The sequence below is a fragment of the Hemitrygon akajei genome, chromosome 8 (genome assembly GCF_048418815.1).
Source record: "Hemitrygon akajei chromosome 8, sHemAka1.3, whole genome shotgun sequence".
NCBI classification, from domain to species: Eukaryota; Metazoa; Chordata; class Chondrichthyes; order Myliobatiformes; family Dasyatidae; genus Hemitrygon; species Hemitrygon akajei.
This window is the reverse complement of record NC_133131.1, coordinates 95,720,327-95,745,798: the sequence shown is the minus strand read 5'-3', so window position 1 is coordinate 95,745,798 and position 25,472 is coordinate 95,720,327.

Genomic DNA, 25,472 nt, shown 5'->3' with positions numbered 1-25,472 from the left:
AAGCTCACTGAGGAAACATCAAGCTTTTCCTCTGGGGTTCACCCCCAGTCCAGCGGCCAGAATGAACCTGGCCTCTGAAAGACCGAACGAGTGGTACTGTAGTGGTGTGCTACACACAGCGCTGAAATAACGACACGCAGTCGGTGAGCTGCAGTTGCAAAAGAGGTTTATTCAAACTTCGCAGCCTCGCTTTAAAGCCTTCCTGTTCTCGCCCTCCCCGGGCGGGAATGCTGTAGGGGGCACGTCTTCACAGTCCCGTCCCGCGCGCGGGCTTTTCCCCTTGCTGTTGAAGCAGGGTTGCCACCCTTTTTGCTGACCGGCCTTAATGCCAGCGCGCGCCACTTTGTGAGCCGGTTCGAGTGCGCTGGGAAGTGGGTCGCCACAGTACAACCATTTGATGTGGGCAGAGGTCGCTTACAACACTTAACAGTATTCGGCGCACTGGACATCCCCTTTCGAATGCCAGTTTGGGTATTCTCCACCATTCTTTCCTGAGCAGAAGGCCAAGGTTGGGGATCCTGCAGCAGAAGATCAAATCCAGTGCTGGAAGGGGAAATGGACCAGGGCAAAGGAGATTTTATTAGCTTCTACCCGGAAGGTTGATGTAAAGGGAATCTGCGAGAAGACAGAGAGCAGTTGTGCAGCCTGGATAACAGATCTGGCTGTCAACTCAGGATTTGCCTCTCTGAGTGGAGTGCAGGAAATTGGCACCCAAGTTCATTGGACCCTTCAAGGTTCTCAGGAAAGTAAACCTGGTGGCTTATTCCTTTTAGCCCCGCAAGACCCTCAAGACCAGTCCCACTTTCCACATTTCCAAATTAAAACCTATGAACACCAGCCCATAAGCCCCATCACCATCAGTCCACCACTGCCCAGGTTGGTCAATGGGGAGCAGGTCTTCACTCTGAGAGGAATTTTGGATTCACAAACTGTTCAGGGTGTTCAATAGTTTTTCATTGACTAGGAAGGATTCAGACCCAAGGAATGGCTCTGGGTTCCTGAAAGGGACATCTTGAATCCAGCTCTCATCCATGACTCCAATCGTCATCTCTCCAAGCAGCCAGGGACGCCAGGAGTCAACCATAGGAGAGGAAGTCTTGTTACGACATGGACCCAACCATGCCACCTCTCGGGGTTTAGATGCTCTAACTCTCCAGAATATGGATAGCTGGCACAGCCCCTTTAAAGTTTCAGGACAGTCCTGTTAATTGGCAATCCTGTTTTGGGACGCCAAGAATTGATATTTAAACTGAGGTTCGGTGCTCCATCATAACCCCTACTAGTGATATTGTCTAGCATTTGTTTTGTGATCAGTTCTCTGTCCAGTTTGATACCATGTCTTGATCTTAGCCTCAGATACTCCACCATTTGGATCCAATACATCCTCGTCACAGTTAGTTGCCCCTTTGCCTAGTCTGACCCTGTTCCTGCTTTACCCTATGTAATCCACTAGAATCAACATTTTTGGTCCTCTGGAGCTCCATAAATTACCTCCAGTAACAGCAACCAAACATTAATCCAAGGCTTGATTCCAGCTATTGAATAGATTTCTTAAGTTCTATGCATAGACTGTATCCTTCTAGATGTTGCCAAGTTTCTTGATTGTTGTTGGAGTTATACATATCAAGACAAGGGGAGCTTTCTATCATGGTAGAAAAATGCCTTCTAGATGGTGGAAAGACTTTTGGAGTTGGGGGATAAGTCACTCACTTCAAAATATTTCTGAACTTTAATCAGAAAGTTTCTGCTTAATGGATACAAGTAGGATGTTGGTGGTGGAGATCTCAGTGATGGCCTTGCTGCATGCAGCCATGGACAGCTTCATTTTCTGAAGTTTTGCAAATGAGATTTGATCTTCATTGATCTTCCCCTATGAAGATCAATGGATGATGGTGGACGCTCATTGTTGAAGATGTTGAAGGTGGCTGAGGCAGGACTCTGTCCTTGGGGTGGGATAATTGAATTTAAATGAGAACAACCAAATATTTGTAGAAGTTTTGATTCCAACCGTTGAAGTGTTTTCCCTTGAAGTGCATTCATTTTTGTTTAATCTGGGCCCTTTGATGACACCTTTTTATTTTATATTCATAACTCAATTTAACAGAGAAGATCATTCAGACCATTAAGTCCACACTGGTTCTCAAAGCAATTCCATCAATCACATTCTCATGCGTATTTCCTAGTAACCAAACACACATTCTCATCAACTTCACCCTTCTGCTACGACCCACCTACACCAGGGGTGATTTACAGTGGCCAAGCAAGTAAACTAGTATGGTCTTGTGATGTGGGAAAAAACTGGAGCACAAGCTTTAAAAACCAGGAAGTATTTTCAGCGGGCATCTTTGGTTGGAGTACTGAGCAGGCGCAGTAGAAGTGTTCTGCACAAGTCTGGCGAAGAGCTTCAAAAACCCAGTCTCCATAAAAGAGTGGTACCATCTAGTGGAGCAGTCATCATGGGAGTAGACATCGGTGGGAGTGATCTGAGTCAGAGTGGTAAGGCTGTAGCTCAACGGGACTTCAGCGAGAACAGACGGAGGCTAAGTTCATTCCTGTTTCCTATTTAAATCTTGAAAGAATAGAGGGTGTGTCTACAGAGCCGTGTTCTGCTCTGGGTGTCAGATGTGGGAGCTCCAGGAGACTCCCAGACTACCCGATGGACACATCTGCACCACGTGCATCAAGATGCAACTCCTCAGAGACTGTGTTAGGAACTGGAGCTGCAGCTCAACGGCCTTCAGCTTGTTAGGGAAAGTGAGGCACTGGTAGACAGGACCTACAGAGAGGTGGTCACCCCAAGGCTACAGGAGACAGACAAATGGGTGACTGTCAGGAGAGGGAAGGGGGAACGTCAGATAGTGGACATTCCCTTAACAATAAGTACAATATTTGAGTACTGTTGGGGGGGGGAGACCTACCTGGCGGAAGAAACGATAGCTCTGCTTCTGGCTCTTAGTTTGCCCCTGTTGTTCAGAAGAGTGGGGAACTGAAGAGGATGGCACTGTAACAGGGGACTCTTTAGTTAGGGAGACAGATAGGCGATTCTGTGGATGCAAAAAAGAAACACGGATGCTTGTTTGCCACCGGGTGCCGGGGTCCGCAATGTTTCTGAACACATCTACAACATCCTGAAAAGGGAGGGTGAGCAGCCCGAAGTCATGGTACATATTGGTACCAATGACATAGGTAGAAAAAGGGAGGAGGTTCTGAAAAAATAATACAGGGAATTGGGAAGAAAGCTGAGTAGCAGGACCTCAAGGGCAGTAATCTTGGGATTGCTGCATGTACCATTAAACAATGAGGATAGGAATAGAATGAGGTGGCAGATAAATGCTGTTACAATACGGCAACAATGAAAATAGAATTGAGACAGGTTTTTTTATAAACAAATAAAACATTTATTAGACACTGCTCAATAAAAATGAAAAGTAAACGAAGGACTAACTTAACCAGAAGTTAACAGCTATACAGCAACTTGTACAGTTCTTAAAGCGATAAATGCAAAAGTCCAAATGATTTACACAGTCAATTAGGAGAGACTTTCCTGAAGTAATGAATTCCTCAATGATGTGACGTTACTGCTGATCCCAGCCGAAATATGCCGTGCCTGAAGGATTTACAGTGAAGGAAATAAAATGGCTTAAAGGCACGGGCCTTTCCTTGGCAAATAACACTGTGTCCAACCTTTTCTGCACTTACAGCAGGGAATATCTCGGATGCAGGTTACTATCTCTGAACGAGGATTCAATAAGATCGACCCTGTATTACCGCTGATGACTCCAGCTTTACTCGATCCTTCGGGTTTTCCGTACTTCAATAAATTCTTCACTCTCCAGCTGGACTAAAACTGATAGCATTGTGGCGATACTGCCGGCAATAACCTTTGAGACTTAAGATAGAAAGTAAATCTCCACTTTAAAACAAAACTGCATCATGAGATGAACACACAGCATAACGGAGTAACTGATGAATTAAACCATGAACTGACTTGCGTCACAGCAAGGCTTTCCCCTTTTATACCTGTTGAAACAGGCCATCACATGACCTGTCACTGGCGGGAAAATTACATTATGTGACTTCACATTGGCAGGAAATTACATCACCCCACCATTACAAGACCATTACATCATGCTCACCAGATACTCAATTACACCATGGTCGTAAGACAGACACAAGATACCCACGGGGTATGTAACAACGCATAGCTGAAGAATTGGAGCGGGGGCAGGGATTCAGATTTCTGGATAACTGGGACCTCTTGTGAGGCAGTTATGAGCTGTAGAAAATAGATGGGTATCCAAGGGGGACCAATATTCTTCTGGGCAAGTTTGCTAGAGCTGTTGGGAGTGGTTTAAACGAATAAGGCAGGGGTATGGGAGCCACGATGATAGAGCTGAGGATGAGCCAGCAGGATTACAAGTAGGTGATGGTGAAACATGAATGTAAGGAAGGACAAGCCAATGATTGGGTACAAAAGTAGACAAAGCAAGGAGTTAAATTGTACCACAGAGGCAAAACTTAAAAGAGCAAAGAATGATGATAAAAATCACCGTGAAATTTTCCTATTGTGCACTGTTTTTTTGAAATCAGCTATACTTGTTATTTCAATTCAGAATTCAAGTCAGATTAACTAATGCCAAGATTAAGGGAGGCATTTTGTTGGTCCACAAACCAAACAGGTCATCAATGACAGGCAATTCGAAGAACCTCTAGTGGGACCAGAAAAAAAATCACATGGAAGGTAAGGAATGTTGTTGAAATTTTTCTTAGCAACTGCAGGGCACTAAAACATGTGTAGCTGGTTGACAACATGCTTCAAGCATACAAAACCATTGTGCAACATGTCACTAAAGATTCATTCTCTGCATTCCCATTTAGTCTTCTTCCCTGCCAATCTTGGTGCTGTCAGAAACAAGCATGGTGAAAGGTTTCAGCAGGACATTGCAGTCATGGAGAAATGGTATCAGAGCAACTGGAATCTATCATTGCTGGCTGATTATTGTTGGGACACTTAAGCAAGAAGCCTCAGACACTGAATACAAATGAAAACCAACAAAACATTTTTAGCTTAGATGAACTATTGCAATGTGTCAGCAACGTTATGCAATTAAACACATTATATTCAATAAAAGTTAATGTCTTGTTTCCCCAAATTCCTCAGTGATACAAGTAATCTGAAATTATATAATACACCAAAAAATTCTGAGGAAGCAAACTTCTGAAAAAACTTGTTGGATAGAGGGCTAATTACATTGACTGTATTTGATAAACTTTTTATGAGCCTAACTAGTAATTCTCAAGTCTAGTAATGTTCAGAGGAATTGAGTACCATAACTATCTGAGCATAGCAACTCTGGTAATAAAAAGCAAAAATAATAATAAACATGTATCATTGCTGAAAAATATCCAGCTTTCCAGTCAACTCTGGGCAGTGTAACATCTGGGGTACAACATGACAAGCTTAAAAGAAAGAAAAAGGAAAATCCCATACTAGATCTTTATTCAGTAGTTCTCTTGGAATTCTGCAAATCTGCTTCAGCTGACCAATGTATTATGCCCCTATAGTAGACGAATTAACTATTGTGATGAGTTATCATGTCTGAATAGCCTCACAATACCCATTATCAAATCTTACACATAAATAATTACCTCTTGGATGTGGCTTTCACAGAGTGTTTAAACCACAAAACTGCAAAGAGTTAATGTAACCTGGGAAGAAGGCAGGAAAAGAAAGTTGGCAAATGAAAATTGGTGTGAAAAAAAAATGTATTTCTTCCTGTCCAAAGAAAACTTCTGCAACAGGATTGGAAACAGTCTGCTACATATTGAGAACAGATTAAGTGCATGCCTGTGGGTTTTGTGTCTGCCTTCACTTAAGAAAGTTAAACACTGGTTTCTTCAGTAATATGCATTATATAAATAATTAAGAACTCCAATATACTTAGCTGTTTTCTAATTTCAAACTGAATTAACTTTTTCTAATGTGTCTGCTTCATTGTAGTTTTGACATTTATAGGCCATTTGACAAAATAACTTCTTAAAACTTTTCACGTGGATATCAAGAATTTGATTGGTGGGAACTCTGGGCCATTTGCCACAAAGTTAATGAGCTCACGCTCCTTCCACCACTTAGACTGGCTGTTGGTAACTTCTTAAAACCTTTGAGACCAAACTTCCCTGCCACCTTGCAGAACAGTTTAAAAGTTCGCTTAATGTCACTCTGTTAGAATTTTTTAATTTATATATATTTTTGGGAACATAAGAAAACTGTGCCAATTACATGACCTATTGGTATTGCTGGGATGATTTGAAGTAGATAATCAGAGTTAGGTATTTCAGACTTACGGGCTAAGTCTGAACTAAGCACTGCGTGTTGCAATGTTACTTATTTCCAGAACAGAAGGTAATAATGACCATGTTGCAGGTTGGAATTGAACTGAACATATCTGGTTGCTTATTGCCCTTGCACTAATGACTTTGGCATCAGTTGTACATGACATGATGTAGTTTCCTATGCAGATCGGGACCAGCGTCCATAGCGGGGGTACTCACTTCTGCCCCCTGCGTGGGGTGACGAGTCTATCGGGACCCTGAGGACTTGTGGAAACTGTGTGGTGGTTTCTTTTGAATTATAGTCTTTTAACATCTTTGGACTATTTTTGCTGTGCCCATAGTCTGTTTTTTATCAATAATGGTATTGTCTGCATTGTTGTAACTATATGTTAACTATAACTATATGCAGCTATGTGGTTTTGTGTAGGTTTTTGGTTTAGTTGGTTTTTGGTTTGTTGGGTGGTAGAGTTGGTCTCTTGACTTGGTGCGTCTGGGTAGACTTGTTTTGTCTGGTGGGTTTGGAGCTCCTTTTCCGGGGAACGCGCTAAGATGGTAGTGCGATATTAGTACACAGCAGCCTCTCCGGACTCTGGATTTGGGGATTACCAAACGTTATGTGGATTTTCTGGTGTAGCCTGTTGTGTTGGGTGCTTTTGTGATATCATTCGGGAGAACGTTGTCTCATTTTTAACTGCATTGCATTTGTAGTTTCTAAATGACAATAAACTGAAACTGAACTGAACTGAACTGAAGTTAGATCACTTTGTTCCAATGAGTGGCTCTGCTTTTATAGAGCAGATGTGCAATGAAGGAATAAGACCCACCCAGCACTGGTAAACTGACTTGCATAAGCCTACAACATGAGATTAGAGATGTAGAGAGCAGTGTGACAATGAATGAATGGAAACACAAGGAGGAGAATTTTACCAGGAAGGAATCGGTGATATGGAAGCCAATGCAGGCCATTAAAGATACGATTGGACTCTATGCTGGGTAGCATCCAGGAAGCAGTCTCCCAGATGTTCAAGTCCATGGAAGATGTAGAATGGACAGCCAATCAGGCAGGCAGTGGAAATCCTATTTCTGTAGTGTTGGAAGAGGACTTTGGCAGTCGATTAGCAGAAGTGAGGTAACAGATGTGCAATATACGGCACCATTATCTAGTATGATCTTGGTAGGAGATGTGTGGATAATGGTTGCTAAAGTGGAGGAATGAGATCTAGAGTTGTGTACATACGTAATTGCCTTAGCTGAGATGAGATGGAGAAGCTTTGAAGGCAGCACCAGACTACAACGTGCGGCCTTAAGGGGCTGAAGAGTGTGCTGTCTTCCAAACCACCAAGGAAGAAAATAGACAACTTTATAGCTTAGCTTCAATTGTGAAATTTTGCTTGTAATCTTAAGAAATCTTAAGAAATTTTGCTTGTAGTCATCTGGATGAAAGAGCACTACTGCCACCCACCTCCATGTTGCATCAATGAGATCCCTAAATGAGGTACCAGCACAGATGCCCAGCAATTGAATGCTTGCAGTTCGATTATCTCAAGGGAGGACTTGCAAATCCTAATTAGTAGTTAATAAAAAACAGAGTTAGATCAAATCTGCTGAGTTTAACAAATGTTGAATATGGCAAGCACATTTTTGCTAATAAATATCTATATATAGCTGCATCAGGTGAAACAAAATGAAAGCAGTCTGTGCATTAATTAATTAACAGACTAAAACACAGCCAGAGCTGAAACAAACGAATGCTTTCTGAAGTACCAGTGTGGGTCCAAACCTTGCAAGAACATTGACGGCACAGTTTAAATCAAGTCAAGTCAAGTTTATTGTCATTTAACTATATATATGTATGCCATCAAACAAGACATTTCTACAATCCTGGGTACAAAGCACTGTAGTATACATAACACATAATAACTTATGAAAGTAAGGATGAATTCTACAGATGAATTACACATAAATAAACAAACGAAAGTGCATAAATTAAATATTGTAAGGTACAGAACAGATTAACTTTGAATGTGATGCGGCAGGGAGTTCAGAAGCCTAATGGCCCGAGAGAAGAAACTATTTCCCATCCTGACTGTTCTTGTTTTTATGCATCAGAATTTCCTGCCTGATGGTACAGAAGTCAAAGAGGATTCTGGATGGATGGGTGAGATCCTTAATAATACTAAGGGCCCTGCATACACAGCGCTTCTGAAAAACGTCCCCGATGGGTGGTAGGGAGACACCTATGACCCTCTCAACCCTTCTCATAGTCTTTTGTACACAGACCTTTTCCGATGCTTGGCTGTTCCCGTACCAGATGGAGATGCAACTTGTCAGGACAATATCATTGGTGCTCCTATAAAATTCAGTTAAGATGGGAGGGGGTCCTCACTTTCTGCAATCTCTTTAGGAAATGGAGTTATCTGTGTAGTTATCCGTCAGTCCTGGTGACTGGAATGGATTCTACATTCTTTCTGATGCAGAATAAGAAACTTCCTAGGTAACAAGAATGAGGTATTGGGAGACAGGCTAGGGTTTTATCTAGTGTATGCCATCTTTCTCAATTGCATATTTTTCTAAGCCGGAGAATGAATTGAAAGCTGTTGGAGGGGGAGATGCATTTAAGGGAGATTTTCCTTTTCTGTACACTGAATGACATGGGCTTGGAAAGCATTGTAAACCTGCAACTTTAACTAACTTACCTACTAGAACATAGAAAAAAAATGAGTTTGGTCCATTAATTGCATGCCAGCCCCCAGCACAGCAATTCACCTCTCTTTACTTCCCTGCAGCCTTGTGACATATCTTCTTGACCATTTCCAACAATTCTCCTTTGATTCTCTTTCCACTTACTTGTGATAAGTCATCATTTACAGGAGCCTTTAACCTTTGAGCACATCTTTGAAACCGGCTTCAACCCACTCGATCTATAGATCACTGAAGATAGCAGTGATATACAGTATAGGATGGAAGTAAATGTGCAGTTAGTTTCACATGCATTCAAAGTACATGTATATCTGCAATTATGATTGTTTTAACCCACATATGAAATGGTCCTCAAGTCCAGGCAACATTCTTGTAAATTTTCTCTGCACTCTTTTAATCTTATTGATATCTTTCCTGCAGGTACTAGAATTAAACAGAACTGTACATAATCCTCCAAATTAGGCCTCACTGATATCTGATAAAACATCAACAGAACATCCCAACTCTTGTACTCGGTACTGTGATTTATGAAGGCCAATGTGCCAAAGGCTCTCTTTTAAGACCCTATCTACTTGTGATGCAACTTTCAAGGAGTTATAGATCCCTCTGTTCTACCACACCTCTCAGTGCCCCACCACTTACCATGTAAGTGCCACCCTGGTCACAGTAGTGTAGCAGTTAGCACAACACTATTACGGTTTGGGGCATCAGAGTTCGGAGTTCAATTGCGACAGCGTCTGAGAGAAATTTGTATGTCTGTCCTGTGAACACATGGTACTTCAGTTTCCTCTCACATTCCAAAAAGGCAATGGATAGTAGGTTCATTAGTCATTGTAAAGTGCCCTGTGATTAAGCTGTGCTTAAATCAGTGGGCTGCTGGGCAGTGCGGATCATTAGGTCAAAGGGCCTGTTCCGTGCTGTATCTCTAAATAAGAAATACAATAAAAAGTGCAGCACCTCATACTTGTCTGCATCTTAAATTCCATCTTCCATTTTTCAGTCCTTTTTTCCAGCTGGTCCAGATCCTTCTGCAAGCTTTGATAACATTCCTTGCTGTCTACTACACCCCAAGCTTGGTGTTATCCACAAATTTGCTGATCCAGTTAACCACATTATCATCCAGATCATTAATATAGATGACAACTAACAAAGGACACAGCAGCAATCCCTGTGGCACACCACTAGTCACAGGCCTCCAGTCAGAGAGGCAACAATCTACTACCACTCTCTGGCTTCTCCCACAACGTCAGTGTCAAATCCAATGCACTACCTCAACTTGAATGCCAAGCAACTGAACCTTCTTGACCAATCTCCCATGCGGGACCTTGGCAAATGCCTTGCTAAAAGCACTTATTTGTAGCAAATAGCAGATATTTGCAGTAAGCACAAAGTTGTGATGTGGGAGATTTTAATTTTCCACACAGACTGGGAAGCCCATTCTGTAAAAGGGCTGGATGGTTTGGAGTTTGTAAAATGTGTGCAGGATAGATTTTTGCAGCAATACATAGAGGTACCAACTAAAGAAGGGGCAGTGTTGGATCTCCTGTTAAGAAATGAGATAAGTCAGGTGACGGAGGTACGTGTCGGGGAGCACTTCGGGTCCAGTGATCACAAGGCCATTAGTTTCAATATAATTATGGAGAAGGATAGGACTGGACCCAGGGTTGAGATTTTTGATCAGAGAAAGTCTAACTTTGAGGAGATGCGAAAGGATTTAGAAGGAGTGGATTAGGACAGTTTTATGGGAAGGATGTAATAGAGAAATGGAGGTCATTTAAAGGTGAAATTTTGAGGGTACAGAATCTTTATGTTCCTGTTAGATTGAAAGGAAAGGTTAAAAGTTTGAGAGAGCCATGGTTTTCAAGGGATATTGGAAACTTGGTTCGGAAAAAGAGAGAGATCTACAATAAATATAGGCAGCATGGATTAAGTGAGGTGCTCGAGGAATATAAAGAATGTAAAAAGAATCTTAAGAAAGAAATTAGAAAAACTAAAAGAAGATATGAGGTTGCTTTGGCAGGTAAGGTGAAAATAAATCCAAAGGGTTTCTACAGTTATATTAATAGCAAAAGGATAGTGAGGGATAAAATTGGTCCCTTAGAGAATCAGAGTGGACAGCTAAGTGCGGAGCCAAAAGAGATGGGGAAGATTTTGAACTATTTCTTTTCTTCAGTATTCACTAAGGAGAAGGATATTGAATTGTGTAAGGTAAGGGAAACAAGTAGGGTAGTTTTGGAAACTATGATGATTAAAGAAGAGGACGTACTGGCGCTTTTAAAGAATATAAAAGTGGATAAGGCTCCAGACCCTGACAGGATCTTCCCTAGGACCTTGAGGGAAGTTGGTGTAGAAATAGCAGGGGCTCCGACAGAAATATATCAAATGTCATTAGAAATGGGGATGGTGCCAGAGGATTGGCGTATTGCTCATGTGGTTCCATTGTTTAAAAAGGGTCCTAAGAGTAAACCTAGCAATTATCGGCCTGTAAGTTTGACGTCAGTAGTGGGTAAATTAATGGAAAGTGTTCTTAGAGATGGTATATATAATTATCTGGATAGACAGGGTCTGATTAAGAACAGTCAACATGGATTTGTGCATGGAAGGTCATGTTTGACAAATCTTAATGAATTTTTTGAAGCGGTTACTAGGAAAGTTGACAAGGGTAAAGCAGTGGATGTTGTCTATATGGACTTCAGTAAGGCTTTTGACAAGGTTCCACATGGAAGGTTAGTTAGGAAGATTCAACCGTTAGGTATTAATATTGAAGTAGTAAAATGGATTCAACAGTGGCTGCATGGGACATGCCAGAGATTAGTGGTGGATAACGGTTTGTCAGGTTGGAGGCCAGTGACTAGTGGTGTGCCTCAGGGATCTGTACTGGGTCCAATGTTGCTTGTCATATACATTAATGATCTGGATGATGGGGTGGTAAATTGGATTAGTAAGTATGCAGATGATACTAAGATAGGTGGCATTGTGGGCAATGAAGTAGGTTTTCAAAGCTTGCAGAGAGATTTAGGCGAGTTAGGAGAGTGGGCTGAAAAATGGCAGATGGAGTTTAATGCTGGTAAGTGTGAGGTGCTACATTTTGGTAGGAATAATCCAAATAGGACATACATGGTAAATGGTAAGGCATTGAGAAATGCAGTAGAACAGAGTGATCTAGGAATAATGGTGTATAGTTCCCTGAAGGTGGAATCTCATGTGGATAGGGTGGTGAAGAAAGCTTTTGGTATGCTGGCCTTTATAAATCAGAACATTGAGTATAAGAGTTGGGATGTAATGATAAAATTGTACACGGCATTGGTGAGGCCAAATTTGGAGTATTGTGTACAGTTCTGGTCACGGAATTATAGGAAAGATGTCAACAAAATAGAGAGAGTACAGAGGAGATTTACTGGAATGTTACCTGGGTTTCATCACCTAAGTTACAGAGAAAGGTTGAACAAGTTAGGTCTTTATTCTTTGGAGCGTAGAAGGTTGAGGGGGGACTTAATAGAGATATTTAAAATTATGAGGGGGATAGATAGAGTTGACGTGGATAGGCTTTTTCCATTGAGAGTAGTGGAGATTCAAACAAGAGGACATGAGTTGAGCGTTACGGGGCAAAAGTTTAGGGGTTACACGAGGGGGAACTTCTTTACTCAGAGAGTGGTAGCTGTGTGGAATGAGCTTCCAGTAGAAGTGGTAGAGGCAGGTTCGATTTTGTCATTAAAAAAAAATTGTATAGGTATATGGACAGGAAAGGAATGGAGGGTTATGGGCTGAGTGCAGGTAGGTGCGACTAGGTGAGAGTAAGAGTTCAGCACAGTCTAGAAGGGCCGAGATGGCCTGTTTCCGTGCTGTAATTGTTATATGGTTATATAAAGTCCATGTAGATAAAATCCACTGCCTTGCTTTCATCAGCTTTCCTGGTAACATCCTCAAAAAACTCTATAAGATTGGTTAAACATGACCTCCCAAACATAATTCTACGCTGACTCTCCCTAATCAGTTTCTATCTATACAAATATTTATATACCCCATTCCTTAGAACACTTTCCAATAACTTTCCCACTATTGATGTCAGGCTCACTGGCCTTTAATTTCCTGGCTTATTTTTAGAGCATTTTTTAAGTAATGGAATAATATTAGCTGTCCTCCATCAGTTGGCACTTCACCTGTCACAAAGGATATTTTAAATATCTCTGCTGAAGCCCCAGTAGTTTCTACAGGATCCAAGGGAACACCTTGTCAGGCCCTGGGGACTGTCCATCCTACATAGCTTCAAGGCAGCAAACACCTCCTCCTCTGTAATCTGTATAGGGTCCATGACCTCGCTGCTGCTCTGCCTCACTTCTATAGACCCTGTGTCCATCTCCTGAGTAAATACAGATGCAAAAACTCAATTTAAGATCTCCCCCATCGCTTTTAGCTCCTTGCAAAGATGACCACTCTGATCTTCAAGTGGACCTGTTCTGTCCCTTGCAATCCTTCCTCTCTTAATTCATCTGTAGAAGCCCTTGTGATTTTCCTTTATCTTGTCTACTAGAGCAACCCCATGCCGCCTTTTAGCTCTCTTAATTTCCTTGTTAAGTGTTCTCTTCCATTGCTTATACTCCATCAGTACCTCATTTGTTCTGCCTGCCTATACCTGTGATGTACCACTGTCTTCTTCATAACCAGGGCCTCAATATCTCTTGAAAACTAAGGTTCCCTGAACCTGCTAACATTGTCTTTTATTCTGACAGGAACATACAAACTTAAGACTCTCAAATTTCACTTTTGAATGCCACCCACTTACCAAGCATACCTTTGCCTGAAAACAACATGTTTCAATCACACTGGCCGGGTCCTTTCTGGTATCACAAGAAATTGGCCTCTCTCTAATTTAGAATCTCAACCCAAGAACCAGAGCTATTCTTCTCCATAATTATCTTGGAACTAATGGCATTATGATCACTAGATGCAAAGTGTCTCCCACACAAACTTCTATCTCCTGCCCTGTCTCATTCCCTAAAAGGAGATCTAGTATCACACTCTCTCTAGTTGGGAACTCTATATATAATGATAAAGGAAACTTTTCTGAGTACCTTTGACAAGCTCTTTCCCATCCAACCCTTTTATAGTACTGGAGTCTCAATTAATATGTGGAAAGTTAAAATCACCTACTATCACAACTTTATGTTTCTTGCAACAGTCTTAAACTCTTTCTACAAATTTGCTCCTCAAAGTCCTGTTGACTATTGTGTGGTCCATAATATAATCTCATTAATGTGGTCAGCTCTTTCTTATTCTTCAGTTCCACCAATGTATATCCCCAGGACATGAGCTCTCCAGCCTTTCATGTCCGAGCACTGCCAGGACATTTCCCCTGACTATTACTGTCACTGCTCCTCCTTTAATCCCTCCTGTTCAATCATGTCTAAAACAATGGAACCCTGGAACACTGAGCTGCCAGTCCTGCCCTCCTGCAGCCAAGTCTCACTAATGACTACAATGCCATAATTCCATGCCCTAAGCTCAGCCCCCACCTTTCCTGCAATACTCCCTGTATCGAAATATACACAACTCAGAATATTAGTCCCACTCTGCTCAACCTTTCAACTACTGACTTTGTATGTGAGCTTAACAGCATCTTTTCCCTCAACCACTCCACTATCTGCTCTAGCACTCTGGATCCTAACCCCCTGTAACTCTAGCTCAAATCATCACCCCACCTCACCCCCCCATCCATGTAGCACTAGCAAATATTCCTGCAGGTATATTAGATCTCCCCCCCCCCCCCCCAGTTCAGGTGCAAACATTCTGTCTGTACCAGTCCTACTTTCCCTGCAAGAGAGCCTAATGATCCAAAAACCTGAAGACCTCCTTCCTGCACTATTTCCTTAGCTATGTGTTAAACTGTATTATCCTCCTGTTTCTGGCTTCACTAGCATGGGGCTCAGGTAGAAACCCTGAGAACACAACCTTGGAAGTCCTGGTCTTTAACTTGCCACCTAACTTCATGAACCCACTTTAAAGGAGCATATCACTCTTCCTACCAACATCATTGGACCGCGATCTCTGACTGCTCACCCTCCCACTTCGTGGCCATGAAGTTCAAAGTTCAGAGTTCAAACTAAATTTATCATCAAAGTACGTGTATGTCACCATACACAACTCTGAGATTTATCTTCTTGCAGACATGCTCATTAAATCCACAAATGAATAATAGCCATAATAGAATCAATGAAAGACTGCACCAGCTTGGGTGTTCAACCACTGTGCAAAAGATGACAAGCTGTGCGAGTACAAGAAGAAAGAAATAATAATAATAATAAATAAATAGATAGATAGATAGATAGATAGATAAATAAATAAGCAATAAATATCAAAAACATGAGATGAGGAGTCATTGGAAGTGAGTCCATAGGTTGTGGGAACATTACAATAATGGGACAAGTGACGCTGAGTGAAGCTATCCCCTATGGTTCAAGAGCAAAGGGGTTAAGGGTAATAACTGTTCTTGAACCTGATGGTGTGAGTCCTGAGGCTCCTGTACTTTATTCCTGATTGCAGCAGCGAGAAGAGAGCATGACCTGGGGGGGTGGGGTCCCTGATAATGGATCCTGCTTTCCTGCGTCAATGCTTTACATAGTTGCACTCAATGGTGGAGAAGGTTTTACTTATGATCAACTGGGCCATATATGCTACGTTTTGTGGGATATTACGTTCAAGAGCATTGGCATTTCCATATAGGCTTGAAGCAGTGAGTCAATATACTCTCCACTACACATCTGTAGAAGTTTGTTGAAGTTTTAGTTGTCAGGCCGAATCTTCGTAAGCTCCTAAGGAACTAAAGGCTCTGCCATGCTTTCTTCATAATTGCGCTTAAATGCTGGGCCCAGGACACTATTAACACTGAGGAATTTAAAGTTGCTGACCCTCTCCATTTCTGATCCTCCAGTGAGGACTGACTCATGGACCTCTAGTTCCCTCCTCCTGAAGTCAATAATCAGCTGTTTGTCTTGCTGACATTGAGTAAAAGATTATTATTAAGGCACCATTCAGACAGATTCTTATTCTCCCTCCTACATGCTGATACATCACTACCTTTGATTTGGCCTTGAATATGGCATTAGAGCTGTGCTTAGCCACACAATCATAAGGTTAAGGTGAGTAGAGCAGGGTTAAGCACACAGCCTTCTGGTGCACCTGAGCTGACGGAGATCATGGAGGAGATGTTGTTGCCAATCTGAAAAGACTGGGGTCTGCAAATGAGAAAATTGAGGATCCAGTTCTATAAGGAGATATTGAGGCCAAGGTCTTGAAGCGTATTGATTAGTTTTGAGGGGCTGATGGTATTTAATGCTGAGGTGTGGTGGATAAAGATGTTGTCTAGATGTTTCATGGTTAAGTGAAGAGTCAATAAAATAAACCTGTTAATCTGTTTAATCAAACTGGAGTGGATCCAAGTCTCTTCCAGGCAGGAGTTGAAATATATTTTTCACTAACCTCTCAACACATTTCATCACAGTGAATGTAAGTGCTACTGAATGATAATCATTGAAGCAGATTACCACATTCTTCTTAGGCACTGGTATAATCGAATTCTGCTTGAAGCAGTTGGGTACCTCAGATTGCCAAAGTGAGAGATTAAAGAACACAGTGAATACTCCAGCCAGTTGATCAGCAAAGGTCTTGGTACTTGGCCAGGTACCTTGCCCTGCCTGGACCGCATACTTATCATTGGGTCACGCTCCTGAAAGCTGCTTGCAGATCGGCCTCAGAGACTGAAATCAGAGTATCATCAAGGGCTGTGGGAGTTTGTAATGGTTCCTCCATGTTTTGATTGTCAAATCGAGCATAGAGCATAGAAAACATTGATATCTGGAAGTGAAGCCCTGTTGTCACCTTTGTCACTTGATTTTACTTTGTAAGAGTTGATAGCGCTCAAGCCCTGCCACCACTGTCAAGCATCTTTCATCGATTCAGGTTTACTCTGCAATTATTATTTCACTCATGAGATAGCTTTCTGGAGATCGTGCCTGGACCTCTTGTAACTTTCTTAGCCACCAGACTTGTATGCCTCCGACCTGGCCCTCAGCAGATTGCAGATCTCATGGTTCATCCAGGGCTTCTGGGTGGGGAAGACTGACTGATTTTGTAGGAACGTACTCGTCTACAATTGATTTTATAAAGTCCGTGGTGTATTCATTCAGATCCACCGATGAGTCTTTCTTCTGATCCCAGTCCACTGACTCAAAAGAATCCCGTAGCCACTCCTCTGCTCCCCGCGGCCACCTCTTTGCTGTCCTAATCTCTGGAGTTTTGCTTATTAGACAGCCTATGCAGGTAGGAAAAGGACGACAAAGTGATCAGATTTACCAAAATACAGTCAGGGCATGAAACGGTAGGCATTCCTTACCTAAGTATAACAGAGTCGATCTGAGATGTCCCTAACACAGGTACCCGGAAGCGTCATACCATCAGGGAATCTCACTCTCATCCACAGAACTTTCTCTCTGTTCTCCTAACCATTAAATTCTCTAACACCACATTGCATCTTCTCCCCCTTCCCTTCTTAGCCACAGAGTCAGATTCAGTGCCAGAGACCTGACCACTGTGGTTTTCCTCTGCTAGGTTATTCCCCCCCCCCACCCCCCCCCCCCCCATTCCCTTGCACCAATAGTATCCAAAATGGTATACATGTTATTGAGAGAAATGACAACAGGGGTACACTGCACAAGCTGCCTATCCCCTTTCACTCTCCTGCCAGTCACCCAGTTACCATTGTCCTGCACCTTGGGTGTAAATACCTCCCTGTATATCCTGTCAATCAGCCTTCCAAATAACTTGGAGATCATCCAGCTGCAGCTCCAGCTCCTAACATGGTCTGTAAGACACTGCAGCTGGATGCACTTCTTGCAGAATTAGTCATCAGGGATAGTGGAGATCTCCCTTCCTTCCCACTTCCCACAAGAGAAACATTCCACCATCCTGTCTGGCATCCCCACTGCTCTAACTGTGCAATAAGAAAGAAAGAGAATTAAAAGAAAAAAAAGTCTGTCTAGAGCAGGGTTTCCTCAATCTTTTTTTATGCAATGGACCCCAAGTTTGGAACCCCTGCTCTAGAGCCTTCACCTCTCCCTACTGAAGCTTGAACTGCCCACTCACACAATGCTTAACCTAATTTTAACACTTTGACCTAACTTCTTCATATTGGACCTTGCCGACTGTCTAATTACGCATAATCCAACATCTACTCAGGACTGTGACGTGTAGAATATCCTACCTGCCCTTTCTCGCTTCTTTTGAAACTTCACTCTCACTATACACACTCCGACATCTCCCAGTGATATGTTGGCTCACGGAAGTCTTCATGTAGGTGAAGAATGAAATTGTGAAATCAGAAACTAAGGTCCTGGAATTGAGTGAAGGAAACCTTGAGGGTATGAGCCATGACTTGACTCCAATAGATCAAGCAATTTTATGAAGTGTTACTTAGTGGATGGACAATGGGCAATGTGAATGTGTACACAAGCACTACAAGCAAGCATTTCTGCCTGGCGTAAAATTAAGTTAAAAAAATGACTGAACTATTTTTATGAAGGAATTTAATGGTAGTGTTCAATTGTCTTTATAAAATTGTCCTAAAAAGGCAGAAGGTCTCATGATTGCAAGCAATTTAGAATTCACTAAATAAAGACAAAAAAAACAATTGATTGAGAGAGATTAGATGGAATATAAGTCAAGTCAAGTCACTTTTTATTGTCATTTTGACCTTAACTGCTGGTACAGTACATAGTAAAAATGAGACAACGTTTTTCAGGACCATGGTGTTACATGACACAGTACAAAAACTAGACAGAACTATGTAAAAAACAACACAAGAAAAAAAACTATACCAGGCTACAGACCTACCTAGGACTGCGTAAAGTGCACAAAAACAGGCATTACAATAAATAATAAACAGGACAACAGGGTAGTAAGGTGTCAGTCCAGGCTCTGGGTATTGGGGAGTCTGATAGATTGGGGGAAGAAACTGTTACATAGTCTGGTCGTGAGTGCCCGAATGCTTCGGAGCCTTTTCCCAGATGGGAGGAGGGAGAAGAGTTTGTATGAGGGGTGCATGGGGTCCTTCATAATGCTGTTTGCTTTGCAGATGCAGCGTGTAGTGTAAATGTCCGTGATGGCGGGAAGAGAAACCCCAATGATCTTCTCAACTGACCTCACTATCCGCTGCAGGGTCTTGCGATCCGAGATGGTGCAACTTCCGAACCAGGCAGCGATGCAGCTGCTCAGGATGCTCTCAGTGCAACCCTTGTAGAATGTGATGAGGATGGGGGGTGGGAGATGGACTTTCCTTGTTCAACTATCCAATGGTATTCAACTAGGGAAGAAATGGAACTTCTGATAAAAAGGTTAACAAAACAAATGAGGCTCTCCCATGGTTAGAAATCGGGGAAAAGACAACTAAGAACAATTTTTTGGTTCTGCCTTCATAAAGAACGGCATAACTAACCTGCCAGATAGTGTATGTCAGGGAACAAAGGGGGAAAACAGAAGAAAATTGGTATAACAAAGGGTTTTGGCCCAAGGCATCAACTATACTTCTTTCCATAGATGCTGCCTCGCCTGCTGAGATCCTCCAGCATTTTGTGCATGCTCAGATTACCAGCATCTGTAGATTTTCTCTCGTTTGTGATAACAAAATTATAGGACTTAGGAAATTAATAAGATTGAAGGCCTTATCATCTCCATCCAAAATTACTGAAAGAAGTCAACCAGACAGGGGATGCATTGGGGAAGCAGGGTGTCACCTTCCAAATTTCTTAGACTCTGCAGATTAAGGAGTGGAAAATACACCTCCACTATTTCAACAATAGATGTAGAGAAACAGCTACAATCTAATATAAAATAATTAGTAACTGAAATATTGAAAAGTATTAGCATATTGCACAAAGTCATTGTGGGTTTATGAAAAGGAAATCATGCTTAACAAATCTACTGGAGCTCTTTGAGAACGTAGATCATCAAATAGATTCAGTAGAATTAGAGGGTAACATGCATTGGAACATTCAAAAAGCTTTGGATGAGGTTCCATGTGAAAGATTAGAATATAAAACTAATGAAGATGGGCTTTAGGACAACATACTGGCATAGGTTAACAATAGATTAACAGTGAAGAAACAGTGAGTAAGAATAGATGATTCTTTCTCTGGTTGTAATGGTTGGGTACAGCTGTACATAATGAATATCAATGATATTAATGGGGAAACAAACCACGGCATTTTCTTGTACAAACCCCACTGATCAAAGATCAAGGTTCAAAATAAATATAATATCAAAGTATATGAATCTCTCCATATCCAACCCTGAATTTTTGTGGGCATTCACAGTAAATACAAAGAAACAAAATAGAATCATGAAAGATCACACAAAACAAGACAAACAAACAATTAATGTGCTCAAGAAAACAAATTGTGGAAATACAAAAAAAATTAATGAATAAGCAATAAATATTGAGAACTTGAGATGAAGAGTCCTTGAAAATGAGTGTATAGGTTGAGGTAATATTTAATTTTGGGGTGTGTGAAGTTGAGTGAAGTTATCCACTGTGGTTCAAAAGCCAGATGGTTGAGGGGTAATAACAGTTCCTGAACCTAGTGGTGTGGATCTTGAAGCTTGTGTATCTTCTGTCTGATGGCAACAACAAGAGGACAGCATGGCATGCATGGTGGGAGTCCTTGGTGTTGGATGCTGCTTTCCTGCGACAGCGTTCCTTGTGATGGGTTTAGTGATGGAGAGGGCTTTAACCATGATGGACTTGTCAGTATCCACAACATTATGAAGGCTTTCCATTAAGGGGCATTGGTGCTTCCATACCAGGCCATAATGCGGTCAATGTACTCTCCAATGAACATCAGTTGAAATTTGTCAAAGTTTTAGATGACGTGCCAAATCTACGCAAACTTCTTCAGAAAGCTGGCACTTACATGATGGGCCCAGGACAGATCTTTGGAAACAATGGAGCTGGGAAGAGTGTCAAGCATTGTAAGAAACAACTATTAAATCATTACAGGAATAGAGAGACTGGATGCAATGACATTCAAAGGCTGGCAAGTCCAGAGCCAGGGGCTATAGCCAGAAGTTGGTGAACATATGGAATTCTCTACCACAAAAGACAGTGATGCCACATCACTGGATATATTCAAAAACAAGATAGAAATATTCCTTAACACTGAAGTGATCAGGAGATATTAAGACAAAGAGGAAACAAGAGACTAAACTGGATGATCGCCAAGGTGATATTGAATTGTAGAGAAGTCCTGAAGTGCCAAATAGTTTATTCTTGCTCCTATTTTATTATGTATTTCAAGTGACCTCAACAGATATCTTTAGAGAGTCTCAGGATAACTAGGCAGCCTTAGAGTTAATTTGTAATTAACTGAATGTATTATTTTACCCCTATGAGGGCCCCATGTATTTCTTTCAGAAAAGTGTCATACTGAATATAGATGATAGAAAAGTGGAGAGCTCTGTAGGAGAGAAAGGTTAGGTTGATCTTAGCATACGTTAAAAGGTTGGCACAACATAGTGGGCCAAAGCACCTGTATTGTGCTGTTGTGTTCTATGTTCAATGTTCTATGAATACATTAAAAATAGTGGAAAAGTCTTACAATGAAATATTATAAGATATATTTGTAATATCAGCAACACATACAAAATGCTGGAGGAACTCAGCAGGCCAGGCAGCATTTATGGAAAAAAAAAGTACAGTCAACGTTTCGGTCCGAAAAGTCGACTGTACTCTTTTCCCATGGATGCTGCCTGGCCTGCTGAGTTCCTTCAGCATTGTTATGTGTGTTGTTCAGATTTCCAGCAACTGCTAATTTTCTCGTGTTTGCAATACCAGTGTGGTTTCTTTATTTTCCCCCATAGTATTTGTCACAGTTGTCATGTTATAGTCTGTTTTGCTATGATCTCCATGGAAACAGTCATTGATGGTTTTTCAGTGACCCACACAGGGTCGTGGTTGTAAGAAGTGATCCCTCTTCAGACAGTGCTCCCATCATTTTCCCACTTAGTTCATCCTGGGAGTTAAATTCATGAAGAAACCACACAAAAACCTAATGAAATGGAGAATGTAATTCAGACTTACTAGTGGAAAATTTGTGTACCTATTAATTTAGTCTCTTTATCATCCTCGTGTAAAATATGTTGTGTTCATGAGCCAAAAACAGGCAGCTATCTTCAAAGATTCCTATTCAAACTTACTGCATTCTAACCTTACACTTACAATATGTTAAAGCCTGAGGTGATAGATCAGTTACTATGGTTTCTCATCTGAGTTTGTGTAATGCTGATTTCTGCTCCAGGAAAAACATTGAAGCTGTGAACTTCCCTTCCCCCTTGGTCCCAAAAAAGGGCAAAAACGTGGCTGAAAAACACAGGATTGTTGAGTAGGTTTGACTGTTACAGGCTGTAAAGCAAACTGCACGTTCTTTACCACAGAGGCTGCAAAATATTGAATTGATAATGCTTTTGCTTATTTGCAGGTTGCAGCTAAAAAGTAACATGAAAAAATTCCTAATGCTGCCTTGCTAATGCCTAAATAAGGGAACAAATATTGAGGCCGCAGCCCACTTCAGTGCTGTGCAGTTGTGCTCTCTCTCTTGACTGCTACGTGGCTTGATTGTATTTTAATCTGACCAATCTCTGGAATGTAAGGGTAAGACTGGATCATTTTTCAGACTTCTCTTCAGGCTAATAGTTTCACGCACAGTTGTTCTACACCGCATGTTGTTCTGAAAGATATAGTTCTATACCATATCCTGCCTGTAAATATTAGGTGGGACTAGACTGTTAAAATGCATTTGTTCTTCAAATAGATTGTGCTGAAGTTTCCCTAAAACTCCATATTGATGACCAGAACAGTGGCTCAAGAAGATAGTTAGATAGATAGATAGATAGATAGATAGATAGATAGATAGATAGATAGATAGATAGATAGATAGATAGATAGATAGATAGATAGATAGATAGATAGATACTTTATTCATCCCCATGGGGAAATTCAACATTTTTTCCAATGTCCCGTACACTTATTGTAGCAAAACTAATTACATACAATACTTAACTCAGTAAAAATATGATATGCATCTAAAATCACCCTCTCAAAAAGCATTAATAATAGCTTTTAAAAAGTTCTTAAGTAGTTTACTTAAATACATTGAGTCCTAACCCCGGCACTTTAACATATCTTACTCCTGGCGGTTGTTTGTGAGCTTGTCAGACAACAGTGGGAGGAAAAAGTCTCCTTTTTTAAACCCAGAGGGCCCATAGCCTGCAGAGTCTCGAAGCTCAAAGCACCTTCAAGTTGCCAGAAGGAGACACCATTTAATATTATTCCAATTTTCTCTTTTCTACTCCAGAAGACACTGAATTTTCAAAGACGCAAATATCTGACAGTAACTCAGTCACCATTCTTTTAGTTATTACATCTGCTGAGATCAGCTGCCTGAATGCAAAACATTAAAGCAATTGGATTTTCATCTTATGGTATTTGCATTACTGGACTATACTTGAAGGCAATATTTTTATTTTCGTTTCCACCATACGTAAATGAAGAAGATTTTGGTATGGACGATCGTCAGGACTGCATGAGGAAAAACTATCAGATCTCCCTTCTTCATAAATCAAATTATTGCTTCCTTCTCATTTCAGAAACTCCTTTCAATAAATTGGGAAATTGCTTTAAAGATATGAATAATTTCTCAAGTCATGAATTATGTTGAAAAGAAATGCATGTTTCTTTGTGATTAGATATAGCAAAGTATTGTACTTCATAATGAGACATCAAAGAATCTATTAAGCATAAATTCGCAATCCAAGGAGGATATTGCCAGACTTCCAAAATTACAGGTGAATTATTGAGCCATTTGATTTCAGAGAAACATTCCTGAATAAAAAAATAGCTGTTTACAACAAGCAAGAAACTTAGAAACAAAAAACTTGATTACAAAGCTTAACAGTTAATTAGCTAGTAGGTGGTCTTTACATTAGTTCCATTGCTTTATATCCTTTAAAGCAGCTAATAAAAATTTTACAGACTTTGTAATGCATATTTAATATTTTGGTAATATTTATTTATATTGTAAATATATTGTTTGATTTAGCATTCTTTCTTTAAAAAATTCATTACTGATTATATATAAAAGTACATGAAGGGCATATGCCACCATGTCATATGCACGTGCCTCTATAAAGGTGAAAAAAACTAAACTCGAGTGCCCATGTTATTCCCAGGTCAGTGTTTTCTTTCAATTAGTTTTATACTTGGGAGTTACAAAACTTAACAGTGGCAGTGAACAAGTTTTAAACAGACCCGAGATGACTTCCTACCTGTTGAAGCACAACAAGACTTACAAATTTAAAAAAGCACAACAAGAAATTGTAAAGTGACAAAAACAGCACAGCATATGCTTCTTTGGGAAGGAACAGAGACGGTCAGGTTAAAACCAGATAGAAAATGTACAAATTCACAGATTGATAAACAGTAAGTACTGGATGACTCACAAAATAAAAAAAGCAGGAAAGGCTGGGAACATCAGAATGATGACACGCTCAATTGCATAAGAGATAACAGGATTTTGTATACTGAACAAATTTAGCAGTATTTTGAAGCAAAAAAAAAGATTGTCCCTGTTTTACTGAGTACATTAGGTGGAAAAGCATAGAATTTGCTTAGAAGTTTATTGCTCCAACCAAACCAGCTGAAAAGAGCTTTGCTAATATCATGAAAGTAATGCAAAATACTTGAGGTTGTCATAGTCAGGAGGGCTGGTGGAGGTAGTGGAGATAAGCTCCCACTACTTAACGAATGCTTTCAATGGTTGTGCCTCAAATGACCTTTGACAGCCAAGTCCAGCTCCTGGCCTTCACATGTTGTTTAGCCACTAAGCCCAGTGGAACAGAAGAAGGGGCAAAGGTGGGTTGCTGTTGTTTCAAAACCAGTCACTTCAGGCAGATGGGCCTCATCAGCCATAGTTGGCAGCTAAGTTAGGAGAAGGGAACCTCTGATTTCAAACTTCCACTGCCTTGTATCTATGCACATTCATGGAGTAGTCTTTGGGAGTAAACCCCAAGGAAAAAGCCAGAGCTGGAGTCTCTAAGACAGTCCTATGTTGATTTCAATGCTTACTGGCAACTCTGTGAAGCTGCTGGTGCCAAAGTGTATTGGTCTCTGCTGGTCATTTGGATTCATTAGCTGCATGGAGAGGGGGAGCCTGCTGTGCAGGCAACAGCTTGCTGTAAATATCATACTGACATGGCTTGCAAATCACATAGACAGCAAGGCACAATATCCATGGTCAATCCCAACCAAAGGAGGGCCTCAAGAAACATTTAGAATTGAAACCATTGTTGATTGCAGTATGATTTCAGTTTCATAAGTGGAATCAAAAGGAAGGGGA